The sequence below is a fragment of the Petaurus breviceps genome, unplaced genomic scaffold (genome assembly GCF_028583685.1).
Source record: "Petaurus breviceps papuanus isolate PSGF00001 unplaced genomic scaffold, PetGlider_PUasm1.0 558, whole genome shotgun sequence".
In the NCBI taxonomy this organism is placed as follows: Eukaryota; Metazoa; Chordata; class Mammalia; order Diprotodontia; family Petauridae; genus Petaurus; species Petaurus breviceps.
The window spans coordinates 1,406,396-1,414,628 of record NW_027186376.1 but is presented as its reverse complement, the minus strand read 5'-3'; the positions used below and the strand labels follow the sequence as shown (position 1 = coordinate 1,414,628).

General features: G+C 49.7%; 2 protein-coding genes across 5 annotated transcripts in view; both read right to left on the bottom strand.

Annotated features, from left to right (window-relative positions):
• Window positions 1-8,233, bottom strand: part of RBX1 (ring-box 1) — a 434,671-nt gene that overhangs the window by 419,041 nt on the left and 7,397 nt on the right. The gene's annotated exons all lie outside the window — the stretch shown is intronic.
• SGSM3 (small G protein signaling modulator 3) overlaps window positions 1-8,233 on the bottom strand; it is a 28,370-nt gene that overhangs the window by 19,241 nt on the left and 896 nt on the right. The gene's annotated exons all lie outside the window — the stretch shown is intronic.

Genomic DNA, 8,233 nt, shown 5'->3' with positions numbered 1-8,233 from the left:
GGACAAAGTCTCATTCCGTACCCTGAGGCCATCACCTCCACAACTGGACAAAGTCTCATTCCGTACCCTGAGGCCATCACCTCTCGGTCAGGAATTGGCTTATCTCCAGGTCCCCGGCATTGTGGTTGATCACTGCATTGACCAGGGTTAAGTCTCATCGTTGTGTCCTGTAATATTGTTCTCTACCGGTTCTGCTCAATGCACCCTGTATCCATTCATGCAAGTCTTCCATTTTCCTCCCCAACTGTCCCTTTCTTCATTTCTTATGGCACAATACTGTTCCATTAAACTCGCGGGTGGACTGTAGTTTGTTGAGCCGTGTTCCAGGTGATGGGCATCTTTCCTAGTGTCTGTTTTTTTGCTACTCCAGAAAGAGCTGGTGGACTCAAGGTGCAGAATGAGAATAAACTAGAAGAAACTTCAATAAAATGAAAAAAAAAATGAACTTGACTAAGCTGCCAGGAAAGATGTTTTTGTACAGATGGGTCTTTTTCCTCTCTCACTGGCCTCTTTGGGTTCGAGGCCTAGTAGAGATAGGGGGGCAGCATAGCTTGGCTTCAGAGAGGCTCAGGGTCAGGCTGGCTATGGGCTGACAAAACTGTCACCCTCTGCCATTCTCAAAGGCCCCTTTCCTATGGGGATGTGGACTAAAATGTGAGTTAGTGGGGAGACTCACCAGAGAAAAGAGAGATCCTCAAGCACTGAACAGAAAGAAGGGAGGGGGCAGTCGTGGCAGCCACACTGGAGGAGGAAGGCTGGAAGCCAGAGCACCCAAGGCAGAACAGGAAGAGGCCCTTGAAGTCCTTGAGGTTATTCTGCAGCCGGGTGTTAGATGCAGCACTGTGTGAGGAAGCTGTCCAGAGGGCAGAATGAGAGCAAGGAGAGAAGCTAGGGAGGACCGCCTGACTTCTACGGCAGCTGGAAGGGTTTGTGAAGAGGCTGGATGACCACTCAGAGACCAGCATCAGAGAGGTGACTGCCTCCTCCCAACTCCTCATTTTGGAGGTGAGGCACAGTTGGAGTGGCTTCCCTGCAGGCTAGAAAGGAGGTCAGGATTTGGACCCACATAAAGACTCTGAATACAGGCCTGTTTCCACTCCCACACACCCCTGCTTGTCCTCAAGGCCGAAGGATGGATTGACAGCGGACCTGACTCCAAAGATGATGAGTTCCTTCTAAATCTGCCATGGGGCTTCTGGCATCTTGGGCTAGTCACTAATTTCTGCCTCTGATCTGAGGAATGATCGTTTCCCTCATCTGTAGTTCACAGACATTGTAATGACTATAAATGAACTATGTTCTTTTGACTTAACGTATTATTCATTCATTCCATGACATTTACTATATACAACTATATACATTACAGTAACATTTAATGACTCCCCCCTGCCCCCCCAACAAGGTGAATTCACTGCCCGATTTGCAAACAGAACTTGTATTCTTTGGCTAAGAGGCAATATGATAGAGGGAACATGTCCCGGACAGTCTATACATGGTTCCTGTCAATCCTACTAATTAAGGAAAAATAAAATCAACTGCACAAATATGGTTTGGAAGAAAGTCACACCCACTCCCAGAAGGCCAAATGGCTTACACATGAATATGTGTAAGAAAAACAACTGGCGATTTCCTTTGTCGTGGGCTCTACGAGAACCCAGAGTATGGAGTATGGACGTGGCTACCAAAAAAAGCAATGTGTCCTAGAGAGCATTAAGAGGTGTTGGGAGCTTGGGAACCCAGGGCCTTCTACCTTTGCTGATCTCACTGGGAATGTAAGATGAAAATTCTTATGATTAACAGACCAGTTACAAACCGTGAAAAGTCAGTGGTTAAATGAGCAATACAGGTCATTTAAAGGTACCTTATCAAATATGTTGGGTGCTGGGGGGAAGTCAGATTCCCTACTCATGGGGAGTTTAAAATCCAACCAGCAAGATAATGATAGGAATTTGGAGAAAGGAGAACACATTGGTTGGTGTGGGGAAGGCTCAGCAATGGTTGTGTGCTTACTGTATATAACTGGGCTGACTGGCATTTGGAAAACTTCCCAGGATTTTCAACTTCAGTTTCCAGGAGCTCCAGTCCCTGGCCTTTTTAATGCCATATTGTCTCAGAGGCAGCTTGCATCTGCAAATCCTGGCCCGCACAACCCAGAAGGCAATGGAGTCCCAATGCACAAGCACTGCTTGGGTGCCTTCTGTGTCCAGGCTGCACTGGCTTATCATTAAATGACACCATTCAGGAAGTAGAGGCCTGGAAAAGGAAGTGACCAATGAGCCAGACTGAGCTGGGAAAGCCCCTTCTGGACTCCAGGAAGGCTGCAGGCACCCTTCCGCAGGCAGTATAGATCCTGGAAGGACTGGGACCAGAATCTACAGGATGAGAAGGCATGGCTGGCCTAATTACTCAGCCACTTACCTAATCACTATCTGGCATTGCTTTTTAAGTATTTGAAACTGCTCTCCCACCCCCAAGACTCCTGCTTTCTGGCCTCTGGGCCTACTCCCTCAACACCCTGAATAAGAAGGTCATTTCTTCCCGTAGATCTTCAGTCAGTTGGTCAATAAGCATTTATCAAGCACCTACTGTGTGCCTAGCCCCTGCCATCAAAGAGCTCCTGGTCTGATGGGGGCAGGGACCATTTCATTCATGTTTTGGCATCTCCAGCACCCAGGCGGCACACAGCAAACAGTTAATAAGTGCGTGTTGATAAACAGAACCATGCTCTAACTGCCAACACCAACAGGCTGTTAGTTCTCGGCCTTCATTCTCAGCCTTGCTGCACCAGATCTGAAAGGAACCATCCAGTCCAGCCGGCAGCTCCGTGAGAATCCTCCCTCCAACACGTGATACTCGGTTGCTTCTAGTGATGGGGTCACCAATTCCAGTCTTGGATAGCTTGGATTTTTAGGAAGTGCTTTATTTCAAGCCTAAACACGCTTCTAAATATTCTGCTACACCTTGTTCTGACACTTGATCCTGATCCACCTTGTGTGGGGGTGCTCTCCAAGGCTCCATCTGGGCCCTCTTCTATTTCAACGTCTTTGCTGGCAGCTGCCCAGGGCTTCAGTGATCACACACGGAGAGGTGGAAAGAGCCTTGGCTCTGAGCCCCAGAGGGTCTGTCGTGTGCCAAGTCACTGAGCTCCCTGGGCCTCAGTTTCCTTATTTGTAAAAGAAGGAGGTCAGACCTTGAGGCCCCTCCCAGTTGTGGATTGATGCTGATATGGTCTCCGTATGACATCAAAGTCCATAGGAACGCCCCCCAGCCTCTTCTCTGACTTTCAGTCTTTCATTTCTGTCATTTGGACTTTCTTCTACCTGGAGGCTGCAGGGTCAAACCCAAGGCCTGCAAAACTTTCAAGGGGGGAGTCAGATTAAAATGGAATCAGGAAATGTTCAACAAAACTACAATACAACATAGATTATGGGAATTTGTGGTTTTCTCAGTCAACAATGCAGCCTGGAGGGATCTGACACCCATGTTCGATGCAACATGGAAACCTGCCCCTTCCAATGTCACTCTGTCTATGCCGTCCCCGTTCTTCCCACAGCCAGGGCCAGAAACACTTACCATCTATGCCCCCGTCTTCAGACCCACACACCCCATCCCATCCTCTGGCATGTCCTGTCAATTCTGCCTCTGAAACCTCATTTACGCTAACACTGCCCTAGCCTCACTGGCCAGGGTGGGGAGCTGGCACGCTCTCTGCTGCCCACGGTCACTTCCGGACTCTCCCATAGCTCTAGACTATCTCCATCCCTTAGTAACCTCTCTTCCTATCTAGATTCTGCTAGCTGTTGCCAACCACGAGGACTGGTCCCTTCTTTCCTGTCTGCATGCCTGGCCTGGCCCACAGGCCCCATGACAGACTCGCTCCTGTCCTCAGTCTAGAGGCCTACACCCAGAGACTCTTTGAACACCCCAGCCTCACAATTCCTACTTACTAATTTCCCATGACCCGATCCATGGACTTCTCCACCCCACACAAAGATGGTCACCCCCTTAACTGTGACAACACTCATAAATGCACCACTTGCACAGTCGGGGCTCTGAAGTTCCTTTATCTGACGGCAGTCTGTTATCATTCTGTTTTCACCCTCTCACCCCCTCAGCTCTGTCCCAGACCACCACTCCTGCAGTAGCTACGAGCCGTTTCCAGCTCTCCTCTGTCCCCTCTCTTAAGGGCCTTGCCCCAGTCTGTCATACTGCCAATCTTGCCCTGCAGCCTCAGCCTGGGATGGCTTTCCTCCTCGGCTGCATCTCCTACACACATAGCTGGAGAAAATGACACAACCATGCTGACTGCGCCCATTACAAAGTTATGTTACTCAACTTCCACTGGGCCCTCCATGCTGCCAGGCAATTCTCTGCATCACAGTCAGCCTGCCCAACCTTCTCATCCCTTCTAAAGCCTCCCATGACACCTCTTCCTCCACCCTAAGAACCTTGCCTTGCGTCTTACTGGGAAAAAAAAAAAACCAAAACAAGCAACCAGTTCTTTGCCAAGAGCTGTCGTCACCTGTGTCACATCATAAGGTGACCCTTCTTGCCAAGACACAAGCAGTCCCATTCCATGCTTCCTTCTCTAGCAGACACAGCCCCTGTCATCCCCCTCCCTCACTTACTCTCCCCATCCACCGACCTTCCCCACTGCCACCAAACATCTGCAAGCATCGGAAAGTCCTCACTTGTTCAATCCATCCCCCCCACCCCATTCCTCATCTCTTCCCTTTTGTGGCTAAACTCCTTGATGAGAGAGGCACGAGAGGTGACTCCGCCCCCCTTTCCTTTCACTCCTTCATTCTCCACGGTCTGGTTCCTGACCCCATCATTGATCCAGACCTGCTCTCTCCAAAGCCTGTGCCTTGGACACCGTCAATCACCATCTTCTCCTCAAGAGTGAACCTTACTTCTCTCTCCTGGCTCTCCTTCCTGGCCCCTCCTCAGTCTCCCTTGCTGGATGTCATCCAGATCACACCGCTAACCCTGGGTGTCCCACAGGGCTGTTGTGGATGCTTTTCTCTTCTCTCTCTGGACCGTTTCATGGTGCTCTTGTAGACACCACCTGAGACTGATGATCCTCAAATGCACTTATCCAGCCCCTCCAGGCTCACATCCCCAGCTGCCTGCTGGACATCTTGGACTGGAAGCCCTGTAGTCATCTTAAACTCATCATGCCCAACACTGACCTTGTTATCTTGCCCTCTGCCCAAGTTCACTATTACCATTGACGCCGCCACCACCCTCCCAGTCACCAGGCTGACAATCTGGGTGGCATGCTCAACTCCTCCCCTCTCTCACCTCCCACCCCATCCAATCTGCTGCCAAGGCCTGTCCATTTTACCTTTGGAATACCTCTCACATAAGCTTCCCTGCTTTCTTCGACACTGCCACCACTCTGTGTAGTCTCTCATCATTTGGGACCATAACAAGAGTCTGCCTCATGGGCCTTCCTGCCATTAACCTGGGGTCCACTACTCAGCTTAAGGAGTACTCAAAGTGTTCTCCCCCAGATGGAGGACTGAGCACATCACCCCCTACTCAGGAAACTTCAGTGGCTTCCTATCTCCTCTAGGATCAAAGCGCATCATGACCTGACTCCCCCCGGCTTTTTCCATCTCCTTTTACCTCACCTTCTCCCCCCACTTTGATCCAGTGACACTGGCCTCCTGACACAAGACCCTCCATCTCCTAACTCTGGGCACTTTCACTGGCTGTCCCCCATGCCTGAAATGCTCTATGTCCTCATCTCCTGGGTTCCTGCAAGTTGTGCTAAGATCCCACCTTCGAAAGGAAGCCTTTTCCAGTCCCTCTTCATTCTGGGGCCCTCTACTGATAACCATTCCTTCCTCCTGTCTCGTTTGTGTATATGGGTTTGCATGTTGTCTTCCCCATGAGATTGTGGGTTCTCTGAGCCCAGGAACTGTGCGTGACTCTCTTCTGCCCCCCTATGTGTGGCACTTCTCCCCTGGATTATTGCAGCAGGTTCTAAGTGGTCGTTCCTCATCCAGCCTTCACAACTCGGCCAAAGTCATCTCCCTCATCGACAAGTGTGGTCACTGCCCTCACAAAATGTGAGGGGCTCCTCATTACCTACCTCCTTTTCCAAATACGCTTCCTGCCGGCCTTCTGCTTGATTACAGTCACCCGCTTCCTGGCTTTCTCTTATCGTCCTGGGCTATTACCCATCTCCAGTGCAGCTCCTTTGCCATGAACAAATTCCCATCCAAGAGCCATCCAGCCCCAGGGATTTCCCTGCCCCCCATCTCCGATGTCTCTCCTCTCCTAAACACTTTTCTCTTTTTAGTGTATTATGCCTGTGTATACCCACTCCTCCTCTCCCCGCCCCCAATAAACTGTAAGCTCCTCTGAGTCCCAGGGCCTAGCATAGTCCAGTAACTGTCGGCAGTCTGATGTGGCACTCCGTGGCAGACTATCTTTCTCATCTGGCCCAGATTTTCCAGAGTCCAAGTCCAGAAACAATCTATTTCTTCACGACTCACTGTCCTTACTGCTATTCTGCCTCCCTGGGACAGTCTGTGTGACCTCACAAGTGGTTGCTATGGAAAATTCCCAATGTTACCAGCACAGCCTTGGATATGATTATGAGATGAAACAGAGAGAACAGCTGTTTAATTCTCAAGTTACAATAACAAAGACCCTCCATTCCGGTCAAAGCTCTTACTGGGAACAAAAAAGCGAAGAAAATAGACAATGCCAGCAGACAAGCCCGTTTGTAAAATTTCCTTCCAAGCCGAAGGTGCCGCTGGCTTCTCTTACATTCGTAGAAAGAAGAAAAGAGGCCAATTTCCCAATTTTAAAAGTCCATTTCTTCAGAATTCCACTCTTATTTTAAATCCTTTCCTAGGAAGCATCACCCCACTCCATTGCCTTCCTTCTGAACTGGCAGAGGCCTCTAATTTAAAAGGTGCTCTCCTCCATTCAACCCTAATGTCTGGCCTGGGGCCATGTTTACCAGCTCCCTCCTGACTGCTTGCTCAGGTCTCAGAGAGGAGGACAGGCCTCATTCTCCCTCTGTCCTCCCCCTGTCACGGAGGCTCGTCTAACAGGGCACAGGCTGAGGCGATAATTAGGGATAAAAAGGCTACCTCCATTTAGGGCTATTAACAGAGCGGAAACAGGAGTTACCCACTATCTCTGGGGAACAGGAAGAAACAAAAGCAGCAAAGAAAATATCGATGGGTCATTTAGAGAGAAATAGGAAGCAAACATGCTGCCAGGCAATGAAAGAGAGAAACATGGCTGCCCCTATAGATTCCACAAAGTCTGTAAGAAAATGAGTCAGAACTCAGTTTTGTGATTCACTAGTCAGAGGAGGGAATGTGAATTTTCCAAGGAAGAGGAGGAAGGCCCAAAAGATGATTCTTTGACATCTATAAATTTCTCATCCTAAGGAACAGCTGTTAGTGGCTCCAATTTTCCTATTTAACTTAATCCAACACATCCCACACTGTTCCAGCTGACCTTTTTCCAGGACTGGAAAGGACACTGTAGCAGTTTAGTTACGAAAGAGAAAATTTTCTAAACTTAATTTAAAAATAAGACATAACTGCCTTCATCAAGCTGAAGCACAGAGAAATTGAAAGGCTCAAAATCTTCATCCATTTCTCCCCAATTTTAAAAACCATCCACAAACATGAATCAAGCACAGATAATCAAGCTCAGATGAGGCCTGGCCCTCCTGGGACATGAGAGCTGAGGCTACGATGTTGGCACCCAGTTGTTTCAGTCACTTCTGATTGATTCTTTGTGACATTCTTTGGGGTGTTTTGGGGCAGAGAATCTTGGCCCCTCTCTACCACCGAGGTGCCCCTGAGGCAACAATACAGGTGGGTGAGAAGGGGGCAGGGACTGCCCCGAAGAGAGGCCTCAGTGTCTCAACCTGGGCATTGGGAGAGGGTCCCCAGCAGATCCCGGGGGGTTCTGTGCTCAGCCTCCTCTGTGGGCTCCTGTTCTCTCTCCCGCTCCCAGGGATCCCCAGGCTCCATCCTGGGGGCTCTTCGCTTTGGGAGGGTCCTGGGCCCCTGTTCGTTCTGCATCACGTAGAAATACACAGCACTCCAAAGGACACCAAAGGCGGGTGACAACAAACGTGTAATTTTCCCCCATAGAAGTTCATGGACCCCCTGAAAACTCTCCGTGGACCGGGTTAAAGTCACCTGCTAGATACAGGGTGTGGGTGGCAGCTGTGGGAGGCCCAGAGGCCTGC